Below are 17586 nucleotides of genomic sequence, written 5' to 3' on the forward strand. Positions count from 1 at the left end.
CCTCAACCACCACCAACGTACGAATGGACCCTAGACCATCACAGACACACGATTAACTGATTTTCCCTAAAAGTCGGCAAGCTTACAAATTTGACACAAAAAGCCGTTAAGTTCGTTATCCGAATTTTGTTCGTTATCAGAGACAAAATTTTTACAAAATAAAAGTTCGTTAACCGATTTGGTCGTTAACCAGGACGTTCGTTAACCGGAGTTCCACTGTACTAAGGACGTATCTCCACCGAAAAAGGACCCAAATCAAAAGAGCGATCTTCAGGTAAATACCACGCGCGAAGGATTGTAAACTCTCTCTCTCTCTTAAAGCATATGTGTAATTAGTTAATATAATCAATAAATGGGTATTATTTTCTATAATCGAATTGTATAGTGCACTTCTTTAGCCCAATTGGTCTCCATCCCGAGTCCAACGGATCACAGATGCGACTGCTCGCGCGTAAATGCGAACGTAACGGTCTCTGTGTCTACCCAGAAGACACAGTGGTGTCAGTCCTGACGAATTAGTCATTGCAGTCTTCGCCGACGCGATGTTGATCCTTCGGTCCTGTGGTGCCGAAGCATAGGGGGCGCTTCCGTGTATTGTCACACTAGTCTTCAGAAACAAGAGCGTGTGAAATCAAGATATTAAAAGGGCAATGCTATTATTTTTAACAGTATTTTAAGGAATGTTCTTTTAATATCTTTATTTCCATTATTTTTCCAAGATTTAAAGAATTCGTCCTTGCTTCTCAGGTTAAGGGATTTGCAAATAACAGTAACATGATGTTATTATTATTTTTAAAAAGAAATTGAGTAGTTAACCATAGATGCCATCTCACATGAATGTGAGCTCAAAAAATAGGCAACATTTTTGGATTATTTTGCATCTTACTTTTAACGTAAGCATCTAAAACAATAAAAAGTTATTTTTTTCTAAACTTTTATTCTATATTCACATTTAAATTTTTGTAAATTATAAGTTTATTTTCTAGATTTCTTTTCTATAATAGACATCTCTCAAAAACGGAATTTTACTATTATTCGCAGATGTTCGTCATTGAGAAGTTTCATTACATTAACATCTATTAATATAGCTACTAACAAGAATATAGTTTATAGTTTATAATCAAAGTGATGTTACTTATAATAATGATACGAATTAAATTCAATTTTTCTCAATTCTTAAAATTTAATTTTTAAATACAAGCAAGCGTTATCATAATAAATTATATAGTTCTATTACTGTATTTAAATAATGTAAATTAAAATTTATTCAATTGAATCTATGCTCATTGAAATAGAGTAGCATGCATGTAAAAGAAGAAAACTAAATAAATAAGACACGAAAAATTATTTATTTCTAAAAATTCATAAAGTTTAAGTTAGTTTTAAAGGAATTAAGGGAATAAATTTACATAATATGAATTATATATTTTAATTACTGAATTATGTTTGCGGCACTTTTACCGTACAAATTATTATATAATGCATAAATCTGCTTAATAGAATTTCCATGGAAATCGTTTAAATATTAAAGGTAGAATGATATTCAATAGAAATCTTCAAAACGTTTTTGAAGTTTTTCAAATAAAAATGCTAAAATACATTTCTATTGTTTTCAATATATCTTGTCTATTCTATTTTCTTACTTTCAGAATCTAATAAAAAATTTTTTTTAAAAATACGGCGAGGATCACGAAACGAAATAACGTAACTTAAATGAAAATATAATTAAGTATAAATGGAAATTTATCTAATAATTAATAATTGGGAATAAGGAGTAATATTGTATTTAACCTTTTGTTGCATAACCTAAACTCGTTATGTTTAAATAAAAACCTTTTTTTTAAGAAAAACTATGAATTTATTATTTTTTGAAATATATCTTTTTTAAAATAATGTTTAATAATTTAATATTTACTTACTTAAAATATTCTAATTATATGTATCATAACAGTTTCAAATTTCATTTTTTAATGTTATATTTCTGAAGTTTATTTGCAAATTATATCTTCTTATAATTCAAAATACTAAATTTTAACATAAGCATTGTATCTACAGTAGACCCCCCTATAACGCTTAGATACGTTCCACGCTAACCGAAAATTACGTTGTAGGAATGAGCCAATCGCAGCCCGATAGGTGGGAACTTTACGGACTAAGGCTGTTCGAAAGGTTTTCTTCTATAAAATTAACCGATTCTAGACTAATTCCACTCAACATTTCCAAAATACGTATAATTTTTTGGGAATAATCTGTATAAACTATGCTATAAACAAAAAATTGTAGGATTACTTACACCGTTCGACTACGCCGTTGCTTAAAGCTGGTTTTCATCGCGGAACAGCACGCGAAACGACGGCCGCAATTTCTGATAACGAATTTTTGGCGGAAAAATAACTTGACCTTTGGAGACATCATTAATATAAATAATTTTTATGGACGTTGAATAAGAAGTGTTTCTTTCACAAGAAATGTATAAAATTAGTGCTGTATTAGACTTACGGTACCTAATTTACATACTGTACAGACGATAATAAACTCAACTTACTAGCCTAAAATCTCCGTAGCGTGTTGCCAGGCGGCAGAAAGCATATATATAATTATAATAAAGTTACAATAAATTAAGTTAATATATAATTATATATACAGTACCTAATTTATATATAATTAATATATAATTATATGTACAGTACCTAATTTATATATAATTTATATATAATACTAAACAGACGATAGCAAACTCAATTTAGCCGCTCCGTAGCGTGGCGCAGGGTCGGAGGAAAGTAGTTCGGCTGCTCATCCACTATTGGTCCAGACTCTATCAATCTTGTCGCGAAACGACGTTCTAGGAGGTACGTTATACGAAAGTTGCTACAATTTTTTCGCTACGTTATAGGAATTGTCGTTATAGGAACGTACGTTATAGGGGGGTCGACTGTAGTTCTGTTTTAGAATTTATGAATTTATTATTATATATTAAAAAAATCTGTTTCATTATTTTTCTTTTTATTTCTTATTACGTGTTTATTATTCTTGTTATTTCTTTTATTAGAGCTTTTTCCGTTCATTTTTGATGCTAGTTTTTGATTAGGTATAATAAAATTTTTGTGATTTAAAAAAATAAAGTTTTTAAGTTTGGAAAATAATAAAACGAACAAAGAAAATATGCAGAGACAGTATTTTGTTTTTGTGCCTTTGCGGTTACCACTGAAACAGGCAAGTGAATGCTCTTAAAAGAAAATTTCGTCTGTGTAAATTGTTTTGTTAGATTACTATTTTTAATACATTTTACCTGAAATTTTATATTTTTAAAATCAAGCCTACCACATTCTAGCCACAAGAGACCTTTATACGACTTTTATGTATGAGACCAAGTATCGATCGCTTCAAATGAAAAGTTCAAGCCATATCCAAACAACCAATATTTTTACATGTTCCTCTGTAAGTCAAGAACGTAAGATGATATACAGGATCTATATATTGTCTTCGTTAGCTTATTATCTATCATTTCTTTTGTTCGATCCTCTTGTTTATATATAAATTTCATAATTGTTATTATCTTAACATAAATCCCATGCCTAATAGATTCTTTCTGACTATTAAACACTAAACAAATTTTAAAATGCGCAATAATAAATTTATAAAACTTTTATGAAATTTAATGTGTTAATTATTTAGATGAAATGTATTAATTAAAGAACTTCATATGTGCAGTATGGAGTTATCTAATTAATCAAGACTTTATAATGAATTATATTAAAACGATTTTGAAAAAAGCGTTTTTCACAATTCTCACGTTAATCTTCTCGCTTACCATATGAAAACTTATTAATAAAATAATCTGAATTTACAATATACAATATAACGAAATAATAAAAGAATGGATAATGAAATTACAACTTTGATTGAAATTATAACGTCAAGTATCGTATGTTTCGTACATTATTTTATTAAAGATTCGAAATTTTAAAATGGTTTTTCAGAATGTAGAAGGTACGATAATAATTTTAAATGATTTCCTTTTAATTACAGTATATAAAATATTCCACAAACTAATGTATAAATAAAATTTACAAAATTTATTAAATTGGATAAAGCCTGATTAAAAATATTTGCTTCGATGCTTCTTTTCTTGGTGAATTACAATATCCTGGGCAAATAAGCTTTGCTTATTTTAACTTTAAAAAATATCTAGGAGCCTTTTAAATATTCAAAGGATAATAGTTTTTACGTTTACTGTATCATGCTTTGCATAAGTTTTTGCTTACAGCGTTAATAATCCTTTCTAGACTTGGTCAATATTATTCTTATAATATCCAATTAAGAAAAGTCATTCTATTCTTAAAACAAAATAACATTTCGATAAATCTTATACATTACACCATGAATTATTCTCTTACAGTGTTTCTATGTTATATTTTTATATTTACCGTACGCGGTAGATCAATTTATCTAATGAATTTATCGCCATTCACGCAGAGGTGAAGTCCTTCTTGATCAAACTGCATTAGTTTTAATATCCCTTCTAAGCAAACATTATGACTGTAAGTTGCTTGTTAATTAAATAGGCTGTTGTATTATTCATATTTAATCAATAATATTCGCTTATTAAAAATAATTATATATCAATATGCAAAATTAATTTGATTAAAATTAATTTTTTCTTACGTCGACACCTTTTGTATCTTAGAAAGGAATTAAGGGAATAAATTTACATAATATGAATTATATATTTTAATTACTGAATTATGTTTGCGGCACTTTTACCGTACAAATTATTATATAATGCATAAATCTGCTTAATAGAATTTCCATGGAAATCGTTTAAATATTAAAGGTAGAATGATATTCAATAGAAATCTTCAAAACGTTTTTGAAGTTTTTCAAATAAAAATGCTAAAATACATTTCTATTGTTTTCAATATATCTTGTCTATTCTATTTTCTTACTTTCAGAATCTAATAAAAAATTTTTTTTAAAAATACGGCGAGGATCACGAAACGAAATAACGTAACTTAAATGAAAATATAATTAAGTATAAATGGAAATTTATCTAATAATTAATAATTGGGAATAAGGAGTAATATTGTATTTAACCTTTTGTTGCATAACCTAAACTCGTTATGTTTAAATAAAAACCTTTTTTTTAAGAAAAACTATGAATTTATTATTTTTTGAAATATATCTTTTTTAAAATAATGTTTAATAATTTAATATTTACTTACTTAAAATATTCTAATTATATGTATCATAACAGTTTCAAATTTCATTTTTTAATGTTATATTTCTGAAGTTTATTTGCAAATTATATCTTCTTATAATTCAAAATACTAAATTTTAACATAAGCATTGTATCTACAGTAGACCCCCCTATAACGCTTAGATACGTTCCACGCTAACCGAAAATTACGTTGTAGGAATGAGCCAATCGCAGCCCGATAGGTGGGAACTTTACGGACTAAGGCTGTTCGAAAGGTTTTCTTCTATAAAATTAACCGATTCTAGACTAATTCCACTCAACATTTCCAAAATACGTATAATTTTTTGGGAATAATCTGTATAAANACTATAAAATATAGATACATAAAATAGTTAAAGTTATTTCATAAGAATTTCATAAAATGATTTTTTTGAATGATAAAAGTCAATTTTTCTATTAACATCGATGATTTGAAAGGAAGTACAGTATTATATTTGGAACATCGTTAATACTTGAATAAAAAAGCTGTATAGCTATAATTATTCTATGATTTTGTGAGGACAGGTCTTGTACTTTATTGTCAATTTTATTCTGCAAAAAATTTAGATACATGTAAATATTTTATACGATATTTTTAACATATAATTTATAGTGCAAGAGTTCTAATATTTATGGTAACTTATAAATAATTGAATATTCACTTTATCAGATTTCAAAACTTTAAGAACTTCATATGTGCAGTATGGAGTTATCTAATTAATCAAGACTTTATAATGAATTATATTAAAACGATTTTGAAAAAAGCGTTTTTCACAATTCTCACGTTAATCTTCTCGCTTACCATATGAAAACTTATTAATAAAATAATCTGAATTTACAATATACAATATAACGAAATAATAAAAGAATGGATAATGAAATTACAACTTTGATTGAAATTATAACGTCAAGTATCGTATGTTTCGTACATTATTTTATTAAAGATTCGAAATTTTAAAATGGTTTTTCAGAATGTAGAAGGTACGATAATAATTTTAAATGATTTCCTTTTAATTACAGTATATAAAATATTCCACAAACTAATGTATAAATAAAATTTACAAAATTTATTAAATTGGATAAAGCCTGATTAAAAATATTTGCTTCGATGCTTCTTTTCTTGGTGAATTACAATATCCTGGGCAAATAAGCTTTGCTTATTTTAACTTTAAAAAATATCTAGGAGCCTTTTAAATATTCAAAGGATAATAGTTTTTACGTTTACTGTATCATGCTTTGCATAAGTTTTTGCTTACAGCGTTAATAATCCTTTCTAGACTTGGTCAATATTATTCTTATAATATCCAATTAAGAAAAGTCATTCTATTCTTAAAACAAAATAACATTTCGATAAATCTTATACATTACACCATGAATTATTCTCTCACAGTGTTTCTATGTTATATTTTTATATTTACCGTACGCGGTAGATCAATTTATCTAATGAATTTATCGCCATTCACGCAGAGGTGAAGTCCTTCTTGATCAAACTGCATTAGTTTTAATATCCCTTCTAAGCAAACATTATGACTGTAAGTTGCTTGTTAATTAAATAGGCTGTTGTATTATTCATATTTAATCAATAATATTCGCTTATTAAAAATAATTATATATCAATATGCAAAATTAATTTGATTAAAATTAATTTTTTCTTACGTCGACACCTTTTGTATCTTAGATATTAGTTTTTGGGTGAGAATCTAGTTTCCCTTTACTTAGAAAATTATTTAGGGGAAAAAACTTGACATCATCAAAAGAGATCAAATTTCTCTTGAAATGTCATTTTAATTAAACTTGAACATTTTTATTAAAAAAATCATCACTTGAGAAAATAAATTAAAAAAAATGATTTTTTTTAAACTTTATAAATATACAGAAAGTTTTTAGTATGAAATTTTAAACCTTCTTAAAATATTTTTTCGTTAAGAACGATAGAATAAATAAATAAATAATCCATGTTNAATTTATGTTTAATTTTATTTCTCATTTTTACAAATTTTGTTCTTAATATTTTATTTTAGGGAGCGATATCATTATTCTTTATTGTAAGAATATTTTGAATTTCTTTATTGGTTAGAATTTTCAAATTGCACTGTTAACCGTCCTTATGGCCGCCTATCTTTCATCAATCTCGAGAATGAAGTTAGACAGAAGAAATTCGAGACCAGATATGGATAGTTTAGGGAACAGATGTCCCGATTAACTATAAATTAAAGTCACGTGATTTCAATTCAAAATTTTTTGTAGAACGGAATAAGAGAGATGATCAGCATGATTCGATTGTTATAAGGAGAAGTATGTTGTACAGGGACAAAACATTACTAAAATTACGGAAAGCTTAGGTATTGGAGACCCCAATTAACTATATACGAACTTCCGGTCTGAATCAAAAGTCACGTGAATTTAAAATTTAAAAGATAATTATAAATTGCAGCCCAACATTGCCTTTAAGATTTAATCTGGTACTGACAGCTATAATGACTTATTACTTATCTTTTTCTATAACACTTAGTTTTTATATTTTTACTAAGTAGGTGTAAATTTTATTACTATTGCTTTCCTCTTTGTTTTTTTTAGTGTAATACTGTTTTTGTATTATTTATTTTTATTATTTTGGTACCAGGACGTTATAGTTTGGTCAGTGATTAATATTTTTTTTGTGATTATTGAGTTTTGTACATATTCTGTTTGTTTAATAAATTTCTAATGTTTTGTTTTCCGTACAGAGGATAGAAACCTTGTACTAAAATAAAATATGAAATTAATAAGAAATAACTATAATAATAACAACTAAATTACTTTTATAGAACAGCTGGCTATGGATTTGTCGTTGGATATTATAACTTGAATCAATATAATGAACAGCTGTCTTCAACACTGAACTTGGCCTTACACCATATAAATTCTACTGAAAAATTACATATATATTTTATAATTTAAAAATATATTTTTAAAAAGAATATTTCTAACAGTAAACAACTTCTGTTTACTTTTATAACTTTTACTCAACTGAATTATTAAAAACCATTTAGGAAAGATATGACAATAGTATATTATTTACAATATTAATAGAACATACAAAAATATTCAGCGTAGATAATATTTTTTATTCAATTTTTATTTAATATTTTACAAACCTAAATGATTATAATAAAATGCATGAAATTATAATTATTTCTGAACTGTTATAACATTCCATTTGCAATTACATTTCATTAAACTGTTCTTTCAAAAACCTTGGAAAATTCTGAAACTTTTATGATATGTATAAAACATTTTTCATAAAAAATAATTAATTATAACGTGTTTTAAGAATTTTATTATGCATATTTTAAATTTTTACTACAGTCATTTAATAAGAACAAACATTAAGATTATTTCGTACTTCTAATCCTTCTATTATATTACATTGTACTATTAGTTTATGTAATCTTACTATTTGGTAAGATTACATAAACTAATAGTACAATGTAATATAATATGTAATCTTACCAAATAGTAAGATTATTTGGTGAGATTATATTGTCTTAACAAAAATTCTAACTTACTTAAATTCTTACTTAAAATTCTAAATTCTTTTACTGTACACAATTTAAAGAATTTTTAAAATGTGTTAGATTGATCACTCGGTGTGATAAACCCCTACGTAAGATAACCTTTGTAATTATATAAATTAAATACTGTAATATAATAAATATTAAAACGAAAACCATATAAAGAGTTTGGTTATTTTATTCTACCATTGTCACGTTTATCGCGATACTTGGATGGTACAAAATGGCACAGTTTCATTGGTCAAGTAGACACCAATTGTTTTCTATGATATCTTAAAATTTTCTAATGTTAGCTCTAACAAACTGTACCATTCACAGCCGAATATCAAACGGCAATCTTTCAATGAATCAAATTTGAAGAAAGATGGACCAAATATTTAAACTTGGCATCTTGGAAAACCACTTAAAACATATTTTGTGCTCGGCAGTAACCTTGTACTATGTAATTGTCCTATTCGATCGCCATCGTAACGGTGGGTCTGATAGAAAGAAGGGCTGTTGCTCGAAGTTGCTAATCTTAACGTCCGAAAGATTTATAAGACATGTTTAAATAAATAAATCTCGTAAAATGCGAGAATAATTGCTTTTATGTGATCCCGTAAAGTTGACACTTATTTATGTGTTACTAACTCAGAAAATTTTCGTTGACGATGCGCGAACCCAAGGCCGACTGCCGGTGTTTGGCGGTTTTATAGACCCTGTTATTGGAGGGTACTTATTAGGATGCAATTTGTTAAGCTGCAATTTGAAAAATTGTAAATCTATATATTTCTACTGTTTGTCCGTCTGCTTGTCTGTTCTTTTTAATCTCGAGAATGTTGTCAGATAGCTAAATGTCAAGACCAGATATGGAATGCTCATGAACAGGAGACCCAGATTAATTATAAATAAACTTTCACTTTTTATCGGAAATCACGTTACTTCAATTTAAAAATTTTACCTGAACGGAGTTATAAACATAACTGGCACGACTTTATTGCTAACAGGAAAAGTATGGTGTACCAGGGGCAAAACACTACTATACCACGCAGGCAAGTGCTATGTGCTACCTGTCGCAGTAATGACATAATGGTAAGTCTATTTCCCGCTTTATCATTGTCACAATAATTCAGTGAATATAATATATATATTTTTAAATTCATATATATCATTTATCATTTTCTTTATATCATTTTTTGTAAAAGTTATACTTACTTAATTATTTTGTTAAATTTTTCCTAATAGATGGTGCTACATGTAGAGCCAGCAATCAAATGTTGACAGAAATTAATCAATATGTAGAAATCCAATCGGAAATTTTGGGTGGGATGTATGACATTATCCAAGTTTGATGTATTTGAACGTAACTTCAGAGTTTCGTAACAATTGGCCGAACGGCATAGGCGTGCATGGTGAATAAACGTCCAAACAAATATCCTCATTCATATACACAAATTAAATTATTCATGTAGATGATGATTTATTACAGTAATGGATTTTTCTTAAAAATTCGTAATAAAATAAATTTACGTAAAGTAAACAAGATGACAGAACTTATAAATATTTATAATAAATGTGTTTAAAATAAAATTTAAGTCGTTCGAAGAACCTAATATATAGTATAAGACTAGAAATACGGTTGCACTATTTTTATTTAAATAAATAAGTAAACTCTTCAATATCGTTTCTATCTTGAGAAGAGAGAAACGATGTTAAGTAGCTTTAATGATACCATAAATGATTTAAATATACCTGGCAAATATCTGTTTCAGATAATTTATAAATATCATACTTCTTTTGTTGAAAGAAACAATTCTTTATTGAACAATACATTGCCATTCCGTTTACCAGCAAATCAATATTGTTAGTGTATCAGAGGAAAAGGTTAAGCAGTAATTTAGTGCTGCACATTGATCGATTATAATCAGAAAGTCATTACGATTTGAATAAACAATTGAAATTAATCAATTAATTTAAACAATCTTTCAATAATTAAGTTCAGATTGAATTAGTAAATTTGCAAATATTAATATACAATTTAATATTTCTTTTTCAATTGCGTTTAATCAGTAATCAATAATATACTAAAGATTAGGTTAAATCAAAATATTGTTTAAGTATTAAAACAGTAATGAATTTTATATGCTACAATTTATTCATTTTTTTACTTTGACAAAAGTTTCGATTAGTTAATTGATATAATATATTTATATAATAACAAAGCTGTTTGGAAGGTATATTCTGTAAGGTTAATTAATTATTTCTGTAAGGTTAAGGTAAATTAAAAAATAATCTAAAGCAGCAGTAGTGCGGCAATATAATTATTAAAGCAGCAATATATAATCTTTAAGAAAAATTTATTTTTTTATTAACCAAGTTTACATAGAAATAAATAGCGAAATATATTTTAAGTATATAATATAAAGAAATATAATAATAAACAGGATCAAATGGAATTTATAGAAATCAATAAGATTGATACTTTAAATATTCATTCGTTAGCATAAATAGTTATCTGGTTCGATAAATAGAACTCAGATATGTGTTTTTATTAAATACGCTTTAAATCTTATCATACGGTTAAAATTTAGACATAACATTGAGAACTCAGAATTTAATAGTAAAATCAGATTTATGAAGAACATTTTGTATACTAGTATTTTATTGTAATAATACTTTTCAAGTTTTATGCTGTAGAGTTGAAAATAAATCAAACTTTTATTATAACTTTTTATTACGTTAATATTTACGGAAGGCCATCTTCAAAATAAGCACCTTCTGCAGCTACATACTTTTGCTAGAGTTCATATCATTTGTCAACGCAATATTGAAAGCGATTTTTTGTAGGCGGACGTATCATTTACAGTTCAACCGGGGACACATTCCAGAATTAGAGAAAATGGGGTCCCAAACTGAGTGAACTTCAGTTATTTGAAAATATTTTTTTATTTATTGATTTGTATATTGGTGATATTATGCTGATGTGTTAATAAAATTGGTATTTTCAAAGATTGATTCTATAATTAAATATTAACAAAAGGCAAAAATGGAACGTTTTTATTATTTTTTTTGTTTTTTTGTGATGCCATAGCAACTGCTACTTCCACTATGACATTCCATTCGTTTCTGATCAGGCAAACAGTACATCCCCATTTCCCTTATTTCATTGAATTGGTCCCCGTAGACTTTTTTCTGTTCCCTAAAACGAGAAAGAAGTTGTAGATTTCAATACCTAGTAGAGCGAAAGCCGCGGCAACAAAAGTCATTAAAGACACCACAAAAAGTGGCTTCCTGGTCTCGTTTGGCAAATAGTATAGATGCTGGAAGTACATGTAGTTGCAGAACGAGCAAACTTTAAAATTTGTGAATGTAATAATAATTTCTGTGCTGTATAATAAAACATGTGCCAAAAATTTAATTTATTTTTGTCGCTACAACAATATGTGTAACATTTAAAACATTATTCTAGAATAATTAACTGAGTTTTTTTCTGTATTATACAGAGATAATTTTTTCAAACCGTGAATTTTATGCTTATGACACTAAATATTTAAAAAAATATTCGAATATAATTTGTTAGTATAAGGCTGAGATACGTTTTAAAAACTAATTCTAAAACTTTATTAAGACGATTAAATCTATGAAAAACGGCCACTGACAAGACCGTCAAAATGGATGTTATTCAGGGATGGCTATTGTTGGGAGGTGAGCTGAAAATTTCGAAAGTCGTTTATATTGGAGAACATTTAATTCATTTTAAACAGTTTTATCGTAGAAAATTACAAAATAGTTGTACAAAATCTTTCTGTAACGTGCAGAGAACTTGCACAAAAAAGCACACGTAGATCGATCGTTTATTGTAGGTTTCGACCTATATATTAAAAGATCATGCATAAAAAAGGAATAGTTCTCTGCCGGCGGTAATAATTAAAAACTTACTTCAAATTTTTAAAATATAGCCTACTTAAAGCGCATTAGTTCTTGATGTTGAAATGTTTTAATTATCGCCACTGGCAGAGGGCATTGGTTTTTCAAATATATTTTAGTATATACAAAGAACTAAAATTTATAAAATATTTTTACACAGCAGACAGTTGTAGCTTACATTAAAATCTCGATTAATATCTGTTTTTGTAGGACCATACGTTTGAGGAGAAGAACTTCTGTGCAGTTTTTATTGGTTTTTTTCAATTGTCTACAATGTTAAACTAGTAATTCCTTGATAATCTTTAAGAAAAATTTATTTTTTTATTAATCAAGTTTACAGCCAAGTTTATTAACGAAATAAAAAGCCGGTAGCCAGGTTAGCCATCTTGTCGATAATGACTAATGATTGATTTTGTACAGTGCAATATTATGTTATTCGTGTTATTTTGAGGGCAGTGACCGTCATTGAGCGATGAGAAATAGGATTTTTAGCGGTCATAACCGTTGTTGAGAATGGTCATTGTTTGAAGATTATTTTGTATGCATTTCGGTTTATAAAGAAACGTTCTTGAAAAAATGGCCGACGTTTAGAAATGGACGTTATTGAAGGTTTGATTCTAATAAGAAAATAAATGTTAACAGGAGTATACATAAAATAAATTCAAATATCATGCCTTCATTTTATATTTTTTTATTAACAAATAGATTAATTAAATAAAATTTATGAAATTTGCAATGACTTTTAATTACTTACTAGCTACTGAAATATTTTTAAATCAAAAGTTTTATATTCACAAAACTTCATATTCCTATTATTTAATATTTTTCATTTATAGAACGAATTTTATGATTATTAAAAATTTTTTTAAATTATAAAATTTATAATTTAAAACTTTTTTAAAAGTAAATTTTAGACTTAAACTTTTAGAATATTGTTAATATATTCTAAACAATATTCTAAAAGTTGAACAAAAATAAGAATAAATAAGAATTTAATAAGAAAATATTTTTGATGAGTTTTGAAATTTCAAGCACGTTTACTGTATAAAAACATTNAATTGTTTCACACCATGCAACTGTATAAAAACATTAAATTTGTATGTAAAATATTAAACATTATAAAAAGAAAATAAAAATCAATGGTTATTTCTTGTAATTTTAAAAATTGTTTTACATGTTAATACAGTACAATCTTGATAATCTGGACTTTCAATTTTCCAGCATACCTTTATTTTAATTTGTTTATCTCACATTCATGTTTTTTAATACTCACAGTAAACTTGTAAGATTAAGTTTAATAAAACTTACAATTATTGTATATTACTATGCATAATTTCATAGTAACAAAACAATACAGCGTCAGTATCGAAGGGCGAAAGGTCACATATTTATTACTTTTAAGCAAAGCATTAGTTTTATTTATTGATTTGTATATTGGTGATATTATGCTGATGTGTTAATAAAATTGGTATTTTCAAAGATTGATTCTATAATTAAATATTAACAAAAGGCAAAAATGGAACGTTTTTATTATTTTTTTTGTTTTTTTGTGATGCCATAGCAACTGCTACTTCCACTATGACATTCCATTCGTTTCTGATCAGGCAAACAGTACATCCCCATTTCCCTTATTTCATTGAATTGGTCCCCGTAGACTTTTTTCTGTTCCCTAAAACGAGAAAGAAGTTGTAGATTTCAATACCTAGTAGAGCGAAAGCCGCGGCAACAAAAGTCATTAAAGACACCACAAAAAGTGGCTTCCTGGTCTCGTTTGGCAAATAGTATAGATGCTGGAAGTACATGTAGTTGCAGAACGAGCAAACTTTAAAATTTGTGAGTGTAATAATAATTTCTGTGCTGTATAATAAAACATGTGCCAAAAATTTAATTTATTTTTTGTCGCTTCAACAATATGTGTAACATTTAAAACATTATTCTAGAATAATTAACTGAGTTTTTTTCTGTATTATACAGAGATAATTTTTTCAAACCGTGAATTTTATGCTTATGACACTAAATATTTAAAAAAATATTCGAATATAATTTGTTAGTATAAGGCTGAGATACGTTTTAAAAACTAATTCTAAAACTTTATTAAGACGATTAAATCTATGAAAAACGGCCACTGACAAGACCGTCAAAATGGATGTTATTCAGGGATGGCTATTGTTGGGAGGTGAGCTGAAAATTTCGAAAGTCGTTTATATTGGAGAACATTTAATTCATTTTAAACAGTTTTATCGTAGAAAATTACAAAATAGTTGTACAAAATCTTTCTGTAACGTGCAGAGAACTTGCACAAAAAAGCACACGTAGATCGATCGTTTATTGTAGGTTTCGACCTATATATTAAAAGATCATGCATAAAAAAGGAATAGTTCTCTGCCGGCGGTAATAATTAAAAACTTACTTCAAATTTTTAAAATATAGCCTACTTAAAGCGCATTAGTTCTTGATGTTGAAATGTTTTAATTATCGCCACTGGCAGAGGGCATTGGTTTTTCAAATATATTTTAGTATATACAAAGAACTAAAATTTATAAAATATTTTTACACAGCAGACAGTTGTAGCTTACATTAAAATCTCGATTAATATCTGTTTTTGTAGGACCATACGTTTGAGGAGAAGAACTTCTGTGCAGTTTTTATTGGTTTTTTTCAATTGTCTACAATGTTAAACTAGTAATTCCTTGATAATCTTTAAGAAAAATTTATTTTTTTATTAATCAAGTTTACAGCCAAGTTTATTAACGAAATAAAAAGCCGGTAGCCAGGTTAGCCATCTTGTCGATAATGACTAATGATTGATTTTGTACAGTGCAATATTATGTTATTCGTGTTATTTTGAGGGCAGTGACCGTCATTGAGCGATGAGAAATAGGATTTTTAGCGGTCATAACCGTTGTTGAGAATGGTCATTGTTTGAAGATTATTTTGTATGCATTTCGGTTTATAAAGAAACGTTCTTGAAAAAATGGCCGACGTTTAGAAATGGACGTTATTGAAGGTTTGATTCTAATAAGAAAATAAATGTTAACAGGAGTATACATAAAATAAATTCAAATATCATGCCTTCATTTTATATTTTTTTATTAACAAATAGATTAATTAAATAAAATTTATGAAATTTGCAATGACTTTTAATTACTTACTAGCTACTGAAATATTTTTAAATCAAAAGTTTTATATTCACAAAACTTCATATTCCTATTATTTAATATTTTTCATTTATAGAACGAATTTTATGATTATTAAAAATTTTTTTAAATTATAAAATTTATAATTTAAAACTTTTTTAAAAGTAAATTTTAGACTTAAACTTTTAGAATATTGTTAATATATTCTAAACAATATTCTAAAAGTTGAACAAAAATAAGAATAAATAAGAATTTAATAAGAAAATATTTTTGATGAGTTTTGAAATTTCAAGCACGTTTACTGTATAAAAACATTAAATTTGTATGTAAAATATTAAACATTATAAAAAGAAAATAAAAATCAATGGTTATTTCTTGTAATTTTAAAAATTGTTTTACATGTTAATACAGTACAATCTTGATAATCTGGACTTTCAATTTTCCAGCATACCTTTATTTTAATTTGTTTATCTCACATTCATGTTTTTTAATACTCACAGTAAACTTGTAAGATTAAGTTTAATAAAACTTACAATTATTGTATATTACTATGCATAATTTCATAGTAACAAAACAATACAGCGTCAGTATCGAAGGGCGAAAGGTCACATATTTATTACCTTTAAGCAAAGCATTAGGCCTTTATATTCTCTTTAATTTGGCACTCTCGTTAGTCTGACACTTCTCTGTATAAGTAATGGTCGAAAATATACTGCATAACACGAAGCTTAACTAAACCATTAGCATTATCAAGAGTATAGTGTGTTCTATTTTTCTTTAATGCAAACGGTCAATACTTTAGAAACTAATTTACTTTAAAGTATTTTTTAATACCAGTTTATTGTTTTTAACATTTCATCTCGGATGAAGAGTTGGGATAGTAAAAGAGATAGATAAGATTTTATCGAAGCTTTATCAAATTTTATATATTTTTAATATAGTTTTAATTAGAAACTAATGTTTGTTTTATATTAATTTTAAAATTAATAATTTGTTTAATGTGAAAATTATAAAAGGAGACTACAAGTATTTAATAGTGTACGCTGCGATAAGGATTTTTTATATATTCGCTCCATACATACTTCCATATTTAAAAATATAATATTAATTCTTTACTCGGAATTACAGAAGCAAGATATAAGCTAATATTTATTAATTGCATAATGTAATTAAATATAATATAAACATACAGAGTATGTGTATTTATGAACACAAAGACTATTACGAAGTTAATTGTAAAATTAACTTTAGTATACTGTGCAATTATTTTATATTAAATAGTTTAACTTAATATTTAAAATATACTACATAACACGAAGCTTAACTAAACCATTTGTTATTTACAAGAACTCGAGCATTTTATTTAAAGAGTAATCAACTAGCAATTTCAACTAATAAATAAATTCACTTGAATTATCTACTTTTATTTTTATTTGAATTTCATTATTTAATAATGTGTTATTATTTACTTTTATTATGAATTACTTTAATGTTCCGACGAAGTTCAATTAGTGCTAAAATGATGTTTATATCTTCAAGTAATTCATAATTATTATAGTAAGAAAATATAAATAAAGTGTAGTTAATTTCATTTGCTGTTAAAAATCCGAGACAGAAATATATTAATGGAAAGTTTTTCCAGTTTTGACTCTAGTCTGTATACACTAAGAAGCTTTTATTCCAGGTTCATCATGATCTCGGCCACGCCCACAATGAGGAAGCTGGTTGGTGAAAGATAGGGTCCGTATAGTTG

At 26.6% G+C, this 17586-nt stretch overlaps 1 long non-coding RNA gene across 1 annotated transcript; it reads right to left on the reverse strand.

Annotated features, from left to right (window-relative positions):
- Positions 1 to 5640: 5640 nt before the first annotated feature.
- LOC111625034 lies at positions 5641 to 10571 on the reverse strand. The gene is made up of 4 exons (XR_002756679.1): positions 10522 to 10571; positions 9985 to 10270; positions 8036 to 8144; positions 5641 to 5788 (listed from the first exon to the last, which is right to left on the reverse strand). It is a non-coding gene; the product is annotated as an uncharacterized LOC111625034 (long non-coding RNA).
- Between the last annotated feature and the right edge of the window lie 7015 nt (positions 10572 to 17586).

Source organism: Centruroides sculpturatus, unplaced genomic scaffold (genome assembly GCF_000671375.1).
Source record: "Centruroides sculpturatus isolate CEXI.00-Female unplaced genomic scaffold, Cexi_2.0 scaffold93, whole genome shotgun sequence".
In the NCBI taxonomy this organism is placed as follows: domain Eukaryota; kingdom Metazoa; phylum Arthropoda; class Arachnida; order Scorpiones; family Buthidae; genus Centruroides; species Centruroides sculpturatus.